The sequence below is a fragment of the Muntiacus reevesi genome, chromosome 12 (genome assembly GCF_963930625.1).
Source record: "Muntiacus reevesi chromosome 12, mMunRee1.1, whole genome shotgun sequence".
Classification (NCBI taxonomy): Eukaryota; Metazoa; Chordata; class Mammalia; order Artiodactyla; family Cervidae; genus Muntiacus; species Muntiacus reevesi.
In genome coordinates, this window is record NC_089260.1 from 52403475 (window position 1) to 52418267 (window position 14793).

At 48.6% G+C, this 14793-nt stretch overlaps 1 protein-coding gene across 3 annotated transcripts in view; it reads right to left on the reverse strand.

The window, feature by feature from the left end:
• Window positions 1-11453, reverse strand: part of CHD7 (chromodomain helicase DNA binding protein 7) — a 187978-nt gene extending 176525 nt beyond the window's left edge. For 2 of the 3 annotated variants that reach the window (XM_065902719.1, XM_065902717.1), the window contains exon 1: window positions 11186-11453. The gene's annotated coding sequence lies outside the window, so the exon portion shown is untranslated. Of the gene's footprint in view, window positions 1-10532; window positions 10627-11185 lie in introns of those variants that run through there. The other variant, XM_065902718.1, reaches the window with a different exon arrangement.
• Between the last annotated feature and the right edge of the window lie 3340 nt (window positions 11454-14793).

Consider the following 14793-nt stretch of genomic DNA (forward strand, 5'->3'; position numbering starts at 1 on the left):
GGGGAGCCGGGCCTCGAAAGCACAGGTGTGCACGTCTTCATAGACGCCGGTCCGGGCTTTCCGAGGCCGAGGTCATTCCAGTGTGACCACCCATCCCAAGCGCTTTCTGCAGAGAGGGTCACACCACAGGCTCTTAAACAAACCTGTTCTGATTTGAGTCCCAACTGCACCATGCATTAAACAATCTCTAAATCTCCATTTTGTCACCTACAAAATGGCAATTACTGTTCCCACCTCACCGTTTTGATTAATCCTACTTCTGTCATCAGGGACAACAGTTAATGAAGTACACGGGTTATTAGCAAAATGCAAACTCACATGAAGCCCATGCTCCATACATGGTAGCTATGGAGGTCAAGCTCTTAAAAAGTCCACGTGATTCAAGAAGCTTCTACAAGTTTTTAACCCTGCAGTTAAGGACTGAAGAATACGGGGAACTTCCACAGGCCCATGTCTGTCAACTCTTTCCACTCTGCCCCATCTCATTTTCCCTTAGGAGTCACTTTTAAAGGAAAATAAAAAGGAATAAAGTAAAATGAAAGCCATCAATGCACCACCTTGCCAGTCCTGACAGCAGTGGGATACCAAGGAAGCCAACCCCAGAGTTTCCAGGGGCAAGGAACCTTCTCATTTTCTGTTAACAGCAGCTACACCTGTCCTAGACCCCACCCTGAATCTACTCTCATTTTAGATTCCTTCTTGTCTCCTTCTTAAGCAAAAGACAGAATCTGGGGCAGCGGAGGGCTAACTCCAACATTCAGAGACTCAAGGATCTAGAGTTACAGATTCTGAGAACACCCTGTGCCTCTCTGGTCTACACTGGGAGGTTCGTACGCACCAGAGCCGATGGAATGTGCCCACAGCTTTGGAGAACTGCAGGTTTGGGGAAAAGAAGAAATGACGGGGTCTCTGGCGAGACAACCAAGGCTCAGCCAGCAGAAGGAATCCCCAAAGCCAGGAAGGGACTGCTCCCTCAAAGGCAGCATCGTCAGCACCTGGGATATCCAAGTCCCCTCTGTGTAGGGGAACAACAACTAGTTCTGTACCTGGACACAGGCACACATCTGTGAAGTCTGATGGCGACTCCTGAGGCAAACCATTCAGCTGGACTCCATAGTGGGCCTCTCATGATTCAGGATTATGGGGGCTTTTTAAATGAAAAAGAAAACCAAGGCACATGGTTTGATAAATTCAACAACCAAGAGTCAGCTACCAGTGACTTCTCAATAAATATGCCATAAGCTATACTGAGTGCCTGAAGCTAAAGCATCTCACGCCATCTTCCGCCCTAACCCTGGCTGGTGGAGACTTATTATTCCCAGTTTCATCATTCACTGAGCTGATCCGTCTGATGGCACAACTCAAGTTCTCGGCCACCACAGAATAAACCTTGCTGGAGAACAACTGCTCTGTGTCTTCACAGGATAGGAAGGGTATGATGCTGCAAGGCATGGAACCCGGTCATCTTGGGAGTCAAGACATTCCGAGATATTAATATACGCCCCCTCGCTCCAAGTATAGCATGCACAAAAAGAGCAAGTGTGACCAGAAAACCCTGAGCCGACAGGAGACACAGGATTACAGGGCATTGCTGGCATCTCTAATGCACTTTTGGAAGCAGTGGTACGGGCCTGGTGATGGATCACAAATACAGATTCTGGTGAACTTCAAAATCCTCCTCCAGGGACTTCCTTGAAGGTCCAGTGGTTAAGTCTCCATGGTCCCAAAATAGGGATCCTGGATTTGACCACTGGTCAGGGAACTAGATCCCACATGCTGCAACTGAGAGTTTGCAAGCTGTAACTAAAGATCCCACGTGCGGCAATGAGGCTCAAAGATCCATGTACCGCAGCGAAGACCCAGCATGGCCAAATAAAAATAAATAAATATTATTAAAAAAAAAAAAAAATCCTCCTCCAACATACACTAGAGTTATGTGTGGTCCTGGGCAATTTAACCCCTCAGTCCAAGCATCCGAATCTGTAAAATGGGGGTAAACATTCTATTTCCTAGAGCAGTGGTCCCCAGCCTTTTTGCACCAGGGACTGGTTCCACAGAGGATAGTTTTTCCATGGGCCTTGGGCAAAGAGTGGGGGTGATGGCTCATTAGTAATGTGGGTGATGGGGAGCAACATATGAAGCTTTGCCAGCTGGCCCACTACTCACTTCCTGCTATGCGGTGCGGCTCCTAACAAGCCAAGGACCAGAGGGGTTGGGGACCCCGTCCTAGAGTTGCTCTAATGAGTAAGCGAAACACTCAGCAACTGCCTATCTGACTGTGTGTGTGCACGCACACACATGCATGTTCAGTCGTGTCCAACTCTGTGACCCCATGGACTATAGCCCGCCAGGCTTCTCTGTCTATGGGATTTCCCAGGCAAGAATACTAGAGTGGGTTGCCAGTTGCTCCTCCAGGGGATCTTCTCTACCCAGGAATTGAACTCATGTCTCCTGCATTGGCAGGAGGATTCTTTACCACTGCACCACCGGGGAAGCCCTACATGATTGGAAATGCTCAAAAATCAACTGATAGTTAGTTGTTATGGTGATTAATGATATCTTTAATGCTGATGGGTTATTTCTGCACTATTTCAGTTGATCACATAGCTAACAGAGAAAATAGACAGTTTCCTAATTTAATCAAGATTTTTACATTCTCCAGATGAGTCTGCATGATTTTTCTGACAAGATCAATACACCTGCAATTGGCCAAAGCAAAATCCCAAGCACAAACAAGGTCAAGTATACAAGAATATAAAACACTGTGAGAGAGATGTTTAAAAAAGAAAAGTTCACCTTGAGGATCCAAGGCTTAACAGTTACAATCCATTATTAGTCCTATCCATAAATAAAGTAATTTCTAGACCCACACACTTTAAAATACATCACAACTAAGGCATACGCTGATTGTACACCTGTGTTCCAATTGATTTTATTCTTCACCTAGTGCCAGGACAGGCCTGGCTTGGAAAATAAGGCAGACTTGTAATTCTATAAGAGGCTTCTTGCTACTTGCTGGCTTAGAATCATGGTAGAGAGGATCATTCTTTTTACATGTGTTAAAATAATATGTACTTTTGCTAATTATGTTTTAAATATCAAAGGAACAACTCTGAAGTGTTTATGGCTTCTTTCAGAAGGACAGAAAGAACAAAGTGGATTCTTTGATCATTTAAAGCAGTCTCTAACTTGCCGAAGAAAGAGGGGGAAATTAATTACTGAGGAACGATGTACCCTTTTATCAGATGAACCACAAATACGGTGTAGAGATCTCTGACGTGTGAGTGGAGGATCCCAGGGAGAGTCCCTCACATGTCAGAACTGCACACACGTCATCTCCCTGCCTTTCCCTGCACAAAGGCTTGGTGTGGCTACCCAGGCCCCATGCACAGTGGCTGCGGCTCTCTGCCCACCCCATGCTGAGGACAGACAGGCTAAAGCTGGGGTGGGGGTTGGGAATGGGGATAACATCCCCTTTATTCTTCCACTGGAGGCCACACGGCACAACCCTACATTCAGTGTCATGTATGCACCTCTAGAAAGGCAACGGTTTCTTAAACCAATATACTGTTGATGGGAACAAGCCAGACAATGTATTTTTAAAGGTTTTTTGAAATGTTTGAAACTAACCAGGTGAAGAACTAGGGTTAGAAATAAAAACTGTTGTAGGGTCGCCAGCCAAGTCCACCTGAAGTCAGCATGCCCAGCATTTCTATACTATTTCACCACATGGGAACATTACTGCCCCTAAAGTTTAAATGTATCCAAACAATTCCAAAAGACTACTAGAGGAGAGAGCAAAACCTGCAGATGGAGCAGCCCCTACAGCTAAGGCAAGTCCCTGAAAAACCTGCAAAGGACAATCATGCCCACCCTGGAGGAGGTGGGGCGGGCCCTGGTGAAGCTGGGATGGAGTCACAGCGGTACCAAGAGGCTTGTGAGGACTGGCGTCAGGCAGAGCATCTTTGAAATGAACCCCAACCAAAGCCAACAAGATCCAGGAAGGACCTCTCTGCACACCAAGACCAAAGTTGGACCTGTAACAAAAATAAACAGGTGACACTGGACTTGCAGGAGACTCGGGTTCGATCCCTGGGTCAGGAAGATCCCCTGGAGAAGGGAAAGGCAAAGCACTGCAGTATTCTTGTCTAGAAAATCCCATGGACAGAGGAGCCTGGTGGGCTAAGTCCATGGGGTCACAAAAGAGTCAGACACAACTTAGAGACTAAACAACAATACCACTACTCTATAAACACACACATCAAATACAAACACTTCCCTCAAAAAAAAAAAAAACAAAAAACTGTTTCAAGATAAATGTTCAGGCTTTTCATACTTTTTCTCAGAAACTTCAAAACACTTCTGGATTTATCAATTAGTAACTCTTTCCTGGTGGCTCAGATGGTAAAGAATCCGTCTGCAATGCAGGAGGCCCAGGTTCTATCCCAGAGTTGGGAAGATCCCCTGGAGAAGGAAATGGCCTTCTCATTTGGTACCAATCATGCTAGTCTGAGCAAACTCCAGGAGACGGTGAAGAACAGGGAAGCCTGGCAAGCTGCAGTCCATGGGATCGCAAAGACTTATACACGACTGAGTGACTGAACAACATTTTTTTATAATAACTGAGCAAAGTGACTTTTAAGATACATTAAACTAGTTTATACATACTCCCTCCTTCCCCACCCAGAGCAGGTTAAGTGTTCAGACCAAGGATGGTACTTCCCTCCACTAAGTACTGTATTCATTTCTACCACACCCACATGTGGCTGCAACCAGCTCCTAAAATTCAACCAGAGCTAACTATGACACCCACCAGCTACTGCTGGGAGACCAGGGACCTCATCCCAATACACAACTAGCAACACAAGGCAGCCACCGGAATGTGGAGACAGAAGAGCAAAACATGGCAAAGTCTGCTTTCTGGAGGGGTTCTCACCTCTGAATGAGCAAGCAAAGTCCTTTTCAACAAGTAACAAGCAGAGTGCCACACAGGAGGCAGCAACAAAGCTCCCCTCTCCGTCAGGTCTCCTGGCGGGCTCACCGTATACCTCCATCTTTGGGGGGAAGCTAGCAGACTGTTTTGGAAAGTTTTAGAATGCCGCTAGCAGTGGAAAGAAGGCTGAGACAGCGGTTTCATGGTCCATTATCGGCCCCTCAGTCCCACGCGATGAGAACCCAGGAACTTCCTCCTCAGACCTGGCCCCCCTAGGGGCCCACCACCTCGGTGAGCAGCATCACCAGCCAGCCAGCCACGCCTGGAACACGCCAGAACACCTACATTCCCTGACCCCTTCCTCTCCCTGAGAACAAGTCTATCTTCAAGTCCAAGCCAGCGAGCCTCCTAAATATTTCCCCAACCTCTCCACTTCTCCCTCCCTACGGTCACCAGTCCAGTCCAAACCACTGCTCCTTCACACCAGGGGGAACATCCTGAGTCTCCCTCCTCTGCCCCACCCGCCAATTCAGCCTTCAAAACACAAGCCTGCTCATGTCAAGCACTGCTCTGCACTCATCGGTGGCTCTGTTGCTTTTTTTTTTAATCCCAAATTCCAGATCCCGTAAGCCCCGCCCAAGCTGGCCTCTGCCTACCTCTTAGGTGTCATCTGGCCGCTCTCTGTAGACCTCAGATGTGCTGCCACCCTCCAGGTGAGCCCCCTCCTTCTACCACCACCTGGACGGCAGTGCTGAAGCCACTCCTGAGACGTAACAAGTGTTCTTCCCTCCTCCCGGTATCCAGCACATAGCGCCTACGACACTGTGGCAGTTCTATTTCTTTTTCACATGGGTCTCCTACGTCTTCTCATGTATTATATTCCTAACTCAGGTACAGCCCAGCACCTTGTAGGTAACAGGTACCCAATAAATACTTGAATCGATGAACAAGAAAACAGATGAAACAGAAAACCGATCATAGTCCCAGCCACCAGCCACGCCTAGCACCTACAGCAGTAGTGAGAGGCCGAAAGGACGACGGAAGACAGCAAGCATCTCTGATGCCATGTGATCACAAGCAAACGGGCCAAGGGACCAGTCAGCCTCCCACTACCCAGTAATCCTTCTTCATTACTGTGCTATGCTATTTTCATTTTTAACAAGGTAAGTTTTTACTTTTCGAAGTAAAAACAAGACAAAACCCTCCAAAAGTACTTCACTAAGAAAAACACAATCATGTTTGCAGTCACCTAACATGAGTTAAAAGATATAAGAATCTAATTACGGTAAGGAATACACGCTTAAGAGAAAACAGTAGTCAAATCTTGGAATAATTTTTCTGTACATTTCTCTAGATGTGTAATCATACCTCCCCTTACCCGACCCCCCAAAAAACCTCCAAACCACTACACAGTAGAGACAAACACAATATTGTTGATTTAGGAACACCTTTAAGAGCTCTGGTAGCATGGGTTATAGGGTTCTTAAGCCAAAAGGTGCTTCAGAGTCAGATATAAGTAGGAAGAGAGCTAGACCCTTTCAGAACCAGCTCTGTCATCCAGCAAGGACCAACCCAGCATCTCCCTGCAGCAGTGCCCAGCTAGGCGCCAGCAAGACAACCATGACCGAGACTGCCCAGCAGTAACTGGGTGGCCAGCCAGAGGCGGCTCCTTTAATTAATCTCTCTGGGCTTCAGTTTCTTAATCTGTAAAACGAGAAAGTTCGACTAGCTCTGCAAGGTCCTCATGCTCTAAATATCCAAAGATTCACTAATGATCACAAGACAAATTTCTACTTGAAAATATCATTGTGCTTTCCTGTTTATTATTTTTATCATATAGGTGTGGTTTCACTTAAGAATTTTAATATACTGATAGAATTTAAATATAAAAGAATGTGTGAAGTAATTGGCCCCCAACTAATAAAATAAAATTAAAAAAAAAAAAAGAATGGCAGTAGTGTTTTTAATTACTTTCCCCACTCTTAACTACCACCAAGATCAGCTCTGGGCTTCTGCCATAATTGCAACCCAATCTGAGTAATACCTAAATTAAATCACTACATCTTCATTTTTTTGGTAGAAAAATTAAGTGATCACTTATTCCCAATTTCTTTTATATTTTAACATCATCCATCATCTCTGAATGTCAGTTTCTTCAAAACAAAAAACTAAGAATTATAAAGTTTTCCAGAGAAAAAGGAAAATTTTATCATCCAGACAGATAAAACCATAACAGTTTGAGAAACCTGGAAAGATACAACACAAAATTTTCAATTTCTAAAAGGGCATAAAAAGAATACCCTTTTAAAGATATACAAATGTGTCCTTGTGAATGAAAAAGACAATTAAAGAATCACATAGGGCCAGTATGTTCCTAACATCATCCCCAAATGTCCCTTCCTACCTCCAGTGAATTTAGCTATGTGATCTATCCAAGTGCTAGTTTGTTTACATCTAGAAACCATCTGAATACTGGAATTAAATCATTTTATTTCAAAGCTGAAATTTTAAGGGTCATTTTTTGAAGTCAATCATTTTTTAAATGCTCAGCCCTGACTAAGCATGTTTATTCTTGTGATGCCTTATTTATAGTAGATGTTTATAAGATGGCCATGTATGGATAATAAAAGATGAATAACTATTGCCTCCAAAGTTGACCTTGACAGTTAAACATGGGTATCTGTGCACCTTTAAAAGGCCCTCTCCTGCCAGACGGTGAGCCCTCTGAGGGGAAAGCACTGCCTTTTACCTGTCTTTTTACACAGTGAAAACTCACTAGTGACTGCTGAATCCAGAGTGACCAGATGAATGCTGACCGTACACAGGCCAACTTTCTCAAGCACAGGCAATAAAATGCTTTCCATCCAGGTTTGAAATGCCTACTCTCACCTTGGCACTGAGACTGCTCTCACAGGTTACATGGCATGTATACCTAAGCACTCTATTTTCTCATAGATGAAAATGCGTTTTTTTCTTTTGACCTAATGGCTTAAAAAATATACTACAGGTAATACATTATTGACTGCATCTGTATGAAGAAAAACTTGTAACATTTCTTTGATACAGTTTTATACACGTACTCCCCATGGTATTCATTTTAACTCAATACTCTGGTGGAAAAGTTCTGGAAATAGTCCTGTAAGCCAAAGTGATTAACAACTAGACCAAGTACAGGAGAATCTATGAAAGTACTGTTTCAAAACCAAGTTACAAGATCTGCTATTTTAAACTCAACTTATATATTCTCAACTTGGAGAAAATGTGTTATTTTTTCCTCGAAAGAGGAAAATAATGTTTGAGTTTTTAACTATCACCATCACCTATAAACGACCTCTCTATCCTAACTTCCACCTTAAGACATAGAAAAGGAAGCAATTATTTTAACTGAGTCAAAAATAATTTCACTGATTAAACCAGTATAATTAGAGTTTAGAATTCATATACCAGTCCCTTTATTATTATTATTCTTTTCTTACCAAGAAATACACTTGAATCCTGAAAAACCTAGAATTCACCAAGCTTCAATTTACTGATTTGCGCAGAGGGAGGAAAAAAAAAAATAGAAAATATCAGCAGACTATAAATAAAGAAGTCTAAAGTGCTAGAAAACAATTCTTGAGTGTTATAGTGATGAAATTCACCTGTTACAAGCCTCACAAAAATTCATTACCTCCCGTGATCTGGTTACCAAGGGGGAAGGGAAGAAGTCATAATTTCACTATTTGGTGAAACAAGAAAACTTAAGTTTCTAAAATTGGCTGCAAGTCCCTTTCCCCTTCCAAATTCTGTTTACTTTGTAACTTTTTTCCAGAGTCCAGATTTTTCAGGAAAAAGAAACTTTTCCTGAGCAAATCTGGAAGACATAAAATGTCTCCCACTTACTAGCACCTAGAAAGGCAAACCCAGTCCTGCTCCGTGCCCCAAGCATCTAGCTTTCAGCCTCTTTATTATCATTGTCAATGAATGGGCCCCAGTCAAATGAAAGCTGCCATTTTAGGGTAAAGACTGGAGGGCTTCTGTTGTGCAACAGCAAGACAAAAACACTCCGCGACAGATGTCGCACTCCGGGGGCTGGGAGGAGGGTTCAACTTCGGAGAATCACTGCTCGAGTTATCTCTGAAATAAGAATTACCTACGATCACACGTTGCTACTACCTAAATGGAATTTTAACTGGAATAAATCGGGTACCCATGCTGCTAAGATCACAGTCACTACGATTTTTATTTCTTTTTTGCCATCGTCAGAATAGATCTGAGGAAATAAAGAGAAGTTTGTTTGGTTTTGCTTTTTTTTTTTTTTTAAACTATTTGATTATTACGTTTAGGGAGTACTCCCCCCTCCCCTTATCGGGAGAGAATTGGGGGGATGGGGGGGGAGAGCACACACTCCACCTCTTTGAAAGGTGCTGCCCACTGCAAAGACAGCGTGAATTACAATTTTCTGAAAATAAAAATCAGGGCCTTCACATAATCCTTTAGAAATAAATGAAAATATTTAATACAGCTGCGAAATCAAGCCCAGAGGATGGACACATTTCAAGATGAGTTCTCTAAATCGACGGCGAGGTAATATACAATGGGAAACTAGAAAGTATACTTAGCAAGTGGCGAGCTGGATAGTGTATCTAATTCTAGCAATTCAAAAGCAAAGTCTCCATGTGGATTGCCACTTTTCTTTTGTCCATTGTCTGTTCAGAAGAGGGGGGAAAAAAACTAGTTTAAAATCGAGGCGTGAACAATCTCTAAAAGTGACCTCCGGGAAAACCGACCGCCCGGTAGCAGAAGCACTCCCCGCCCGGCCGCTCCCCGGGGGCGCTCACAAAGCGGGCGGCCGGCCGGGAGTTCGGGGTGCGCTCCCATGGCGCGGGGCTCCTCGAGGCGCAGCCATCCGGAGAAAGGCGGCTCGGTAATGATGGCTGCTCGGGGCCGGCGGCTCCTTCCCCGGAGCCTCCCGACCCCCCCCCCCCACCCCCGCGCCCGGGATCGCCACCCTCCCCCCTCCCCCGGGCGGCGCTCACCCCGCGCCGACGCGGCCGCCCCGCACGGCAGCCCACCGGGTGCCCGCGCCCCTGCACCCCCGGCGAGCCCCGTCCCCGGTGCCGATCAAACAAACAACGCGTCCCCCGCCGCCCTCCTTCCTCTCCCCGCTGACCGCTTGGCCTCCAGCCACTTCGACCGTTCACGCTCCGAGCCGCGGTTCTCTGCGGGGGCAGAGCGCACCCGAGCCACCTCAGGGGCCACCTAGTGACCCCCCCCGCCGCGGGCGCTGACCCCCGGGAGGCTCAGGGGTGGGGGAGCCGAGTTGCCTCCGGGGGCTTAAAGTCGCTATTATGCAGCCGCCGCCGCCGCCGCCGTTGGCCCGGCCAGCTCGGCAAGGTGGGGTCCCCTCCTCGCCGCGCCGCCCCGCGCCCGCCTCGGCCCCGCTCCCTTTCTTCTCCTCCTCGCGAACTTGGGGAGCCCCGGGAGCCCCCCGGCTCCGGGCTCGCAACTCCGCGCCCGCGGCCGGCACCGGCCGGGCTCGGGACGCCCCCCGCGCCGCGTGTTCGCGCCGCCCCCGCCCCACGCGGCGCCCCGCGCACTTTCCCCGCCGCCGACCCACCTCGCCCGGTGGCCGTCCCCGCGCGGGCCGGCGGCGCCGCCGCGCCGGGAGGGACGCACTTTGTTCGCGCCGGTGCGGCCGCCGCTCCCGGCGAGCGCGGCGTGGTCGGTCCCGGGCGGGGGGCGGGGGTCGCCGCTGTCCCCGAGCCGCCGCCGCTCAGCCGCCCCGCGCCCGCGCGCCCATCGCCCACTCGCACTGGAGTTGCAGCCCAACTTTTCCTCCTTCCTTTTTCTTCCGAATGGAGCCGGCAACTCGTGCTCGGCGCCGGCGGGAGGAAACGCGCTCGCGCTCCCCCGCGCGCAGACACGCTCCCTCCTGTCCCCCGTCCCCCCCCCACGGCCGGCAGCACAACAAAAAGCCATTTACATGCGAGGAAGTGACCCTCGGCCGGACCGCGCGCCCCCGCCGCCGCCAGCCCCGCGGACGCAGGCAAAAGTTGGGGCGCCGGGCGGCGCTCGGGGCGCGGGTTCGGGCCCCGCGGCGGCGGCGCTGCGCTCCTGCGCCCGGCCCCGGCCCCCGCCCGTCCTCGCCCCTCGCCCCGCACACGCCCAACTCCTCGCTCCCAACTCCTCGCGCGGCCCCGGCCCCCGCCCGGAGCGATTTCCTGCCGCTGCCGCCCCTCCCGGAGGCGCCCGGCGAACTCTCGCGCTTACCGGGGCGGGCGGGCGGGCTCCTCGGCCGCCCGGTGCCGAGGGGGGCACAAAACGCAGAGCGGGCTCCGGAGTTGGCTCGGCGGCCGCGGCCAGGGGGCTGGATCCTCGGGCGCGGAGTTGGCCGGGGGCGAACGGGGCTCTGGCGAGTTTCAGGGTCTCCGGGTCCCCAGGCCGCCTCCTCCGCGGCGCTCCTTTGTGTAATTTCACTCGATTCAAGTTTAATCCGATAGTTCCCGAGCACGAGCGCGTCCGCACTACCGCGGCTCAACCCCCGCGCCGCCGCCGCCGCCGCCACCGCTGCCGCCGCCGCCGCCGCCGCCGCCGCGGCCCCAGCACGCCAGCGCCTGCGCGCGCCCGGCACGCCGCGCGCGCCCGAGGCCGCGGGGCCGCGCCCGCCCGCCGCCGGCTCCCTCCGCGCCGCGCCGCGCCCGCGCGCCGCCACCTGACGTCAGGCGCGCCTGGCATAATTTATGCAAGAATTCGGCCGGGGTGGCGGAGGCCGAGGGAGAGGCCGAGAGAAAGGGGGCGGCGCGGGGCTGCGGGGCCGCGGGCCGCGAGGGCGGGCCGGGCGCCACTTCCCGTCCCCGGGCGGGCGCCGGCGCTGCGGGCGGCTTTCCCCGCGGGCCCGTGCGCGGCCGCCGCGCCGCCCTCCCGGCCCGGCTCCCCGAGCGGTCGCTCCGCGCCGCGCGGCAGCGCCCGGGGCGCGGGCTGGAGACGGTGCCACGTTTCCCCGCGCGGCACCTTCCCGGAGTCCGGGTGCGCCGCCGGCGGCAGGAAGGGCGGCCCGGCGGCGGTGGGGCCGCGGGGAAGGCTTGCGACGCTGCGCGGACGGACCGCAGCGACTTGGAGGGTTGGGACGTCTCTCCTGTAATTATCCTTCAACTTGGAACGATTTTCCCACAGGAAATTATTTAGAATGGGCACGTTTCTGTCCATTTCAGATACATTTCTCTTGCCTCTGCACACTACTGGTCTTACCTCCTCGTTGACAGGACAGCCGGATCCACCGCTAAATCAAAAAGTTTAACTAGATGGCGTTGATTTTGTTGAATTTGTTGCTTTGCCAAAAAAAAGGAGAGAGCGCGCAATGATTATGAAACAAAGAAATAGGTTGTGTGCCCATTATTAAACGTGTCAGGACTAGAGTGTTTTAATCATTCTTTGGCCAAAATGGCACTTTTGTATGATCGCCTAGCCTTAAATACCCAATTCTCTCATTCCGTTTCCCTTCCCGGTACAAAATGAATATTAAACCAGGAGAAATTTACTAATTTTCTTTTCAGGAAATAGATCTACCAACCTTTATCAAGTACCTTTTATCTGCAAAATACCTAGCAATTATAAATTTTTTAAACCGTCAACAGTTGTACACATTAAGAGGACTTTATTAGGTTAAAGATTACATTTATTTTCACATCAAGAAAGGAACTTTTATCAACCAAATAGGGACCTATAACAGATACAGAGGAAAGCCAATTCCTTTTAATGGACTCCAAAACAAACTCAGAAAATATAATTTATCTTCATTCAGATCCTGTAGAGCTAAGGCTATCACAATATATTTCTTTGAAGCAAAGATTAATCAAAACTTTTGTTACATTACTACTACAACTCTTCAATAACTTGTTTGATTATCCTAGATTTTAATCACTCAAACATTTCCTAACATTAGTAATGATTTTCTAAATATGTGTTACACTGTCATTTATTGAAATGCACTGGTTTGGGCTTTTTTCTATCACACATTTAAATGGTCTTTTGAAAGAGGTAAATGTTTCATTCAAGAAATGTACAAATAAACAGCAGAAAGAAGGCTGATCTTACAGAAAATTCTTATGTTAAAAAATTAGGAAACACTAAAGTCAACTTCTGTCTTTTTGTATAGTTCATTTCATAAACCAAGAATCAAAAAATTCTGAGGTCAGGTTTACATTTCCATTATGTTTGCATCTCTCAGTGAAAGCTTATGGGGGATGCTTGGCGGTGTGGTGGGTGGGTAGGGGTGGGTAGGGGTGGGGTGGGGGTGGGGTTAAAGACAGGACACATGTTCTGCAGAGAAATCACTAGTAACAGATCGTGTTAGAGGACTCAAATGTGACATACAAGGGTTTATCTCTATTCTTTACAGTATACCCAGCTCTCTGTCAGATGTGGGTATATTTCAAGTCAATTTACCAACTTTAAAAAAAAATGATATCTACATAAAGTAAAAGTATACTGTGCTGTGCTCAGTCCTATCCAACTCTTTGCAGCTCCATGGACTGTAGCCCACCAGACTCCTCTGTCCATGGAATTCTACAGGCAAGAAAATTGGAGCGGGTTGCCATTTTGTACTTCAGTGGGTCTTCCAGACCCAGGGACTGAACCTGTGTCTCCTTTGTCTCCAGCATTGGCGGGTGGGTTCTTTACCACTAGCGCCACCTGGGAAGCCCAAAAATATATTAGTTAACCTTTAATTAACAAATAGGTTTGACTATGAGGAGATCCCCCCGTGCCCTTGTATATTTAACTAGAAAGTGAGGACACGTCCCTTTGAAATAATGAAAGACTGTAATATAGTACAACAAAGCTCAATTGGAGACCAGCAGCCCTGCAGCCCCTCTCTGGTTAATCTCCCTCCTGGTTCCCACAGGACGGAGGAGTCTCTAAGCTCTCGGAAGTGGTTAACAGGGCAGAGCTGTGGGGCCTTGGAAAGCGAAAGGCCTCAGGGTCAGACTCCTAGGCAGCCCTAGCTAGGAGTCATAACCTCTCCACCCCCTCCCCAGCCCTACCCTTTCCCCGCCAATGTTTTCTCTCCATTTGCTCCACTATTGAAGTTTTCCCATTGAGAATAATTTGAATTCACAAGCTTTCCCTTTGAGTATGCAAATACCTTAGGGACAGATAAGGGACTCCTCCTGGTCATTCACAGATGAGTGCAAATTAGTTCAATGGGTTGTTCTCCTCCCAGCACCTAGCTGGGACTAACAAATTTAGAGATTTCTTCATTCATTCAACGTTGAGTGTCTAAGAAGTTCCAGGCCTTGTGCTAGGCGCTGGAGATACAGTAAGAACAGAACGGACCAAGGTTCCTGCCCTCGTGGAATGTAGGATCTAACGGGCTGGTGGGTCTGATTTAGTGCTAAGAGAAATGGGTAACTTCAGAGTCTCAGTCCCTAGGGAATCGGATGGGTTTGAGTTCACTGTAGCCACAGGGCAGAGGAAGGGGGCAAAAGGCCTGGAGGTGGGCCTAGAGGTGGGATGGAGTGGGTGCCCCCAGAAAACTGTTGAGAAAAATTCCAGGGACAACTTGACCTGTTTCAAAAAGGTTTTCTAGGCCCCATGAAATGAATGAAAACAGTCTCTTTCAGGAACCTAAAACTAATGCTAACTGACCTACAGTGTATCTGCCTTACTGCTTAGATAAATATATATTTGTCTCTGGGAACATAATAATAATGTAACAATCTCTAATACCCAAATTTTATTTAGAATACACTCAATTGAAAGCTGTCTGCTTTTCCCTATCTGTTCTTCTGAATTGTTAAAATCAATTACGCTAATCAGTTACACCGATTCCAGTGTTGAGGACTTATCTGATGCATTTTTGGAACTCATCTTTTGAAACT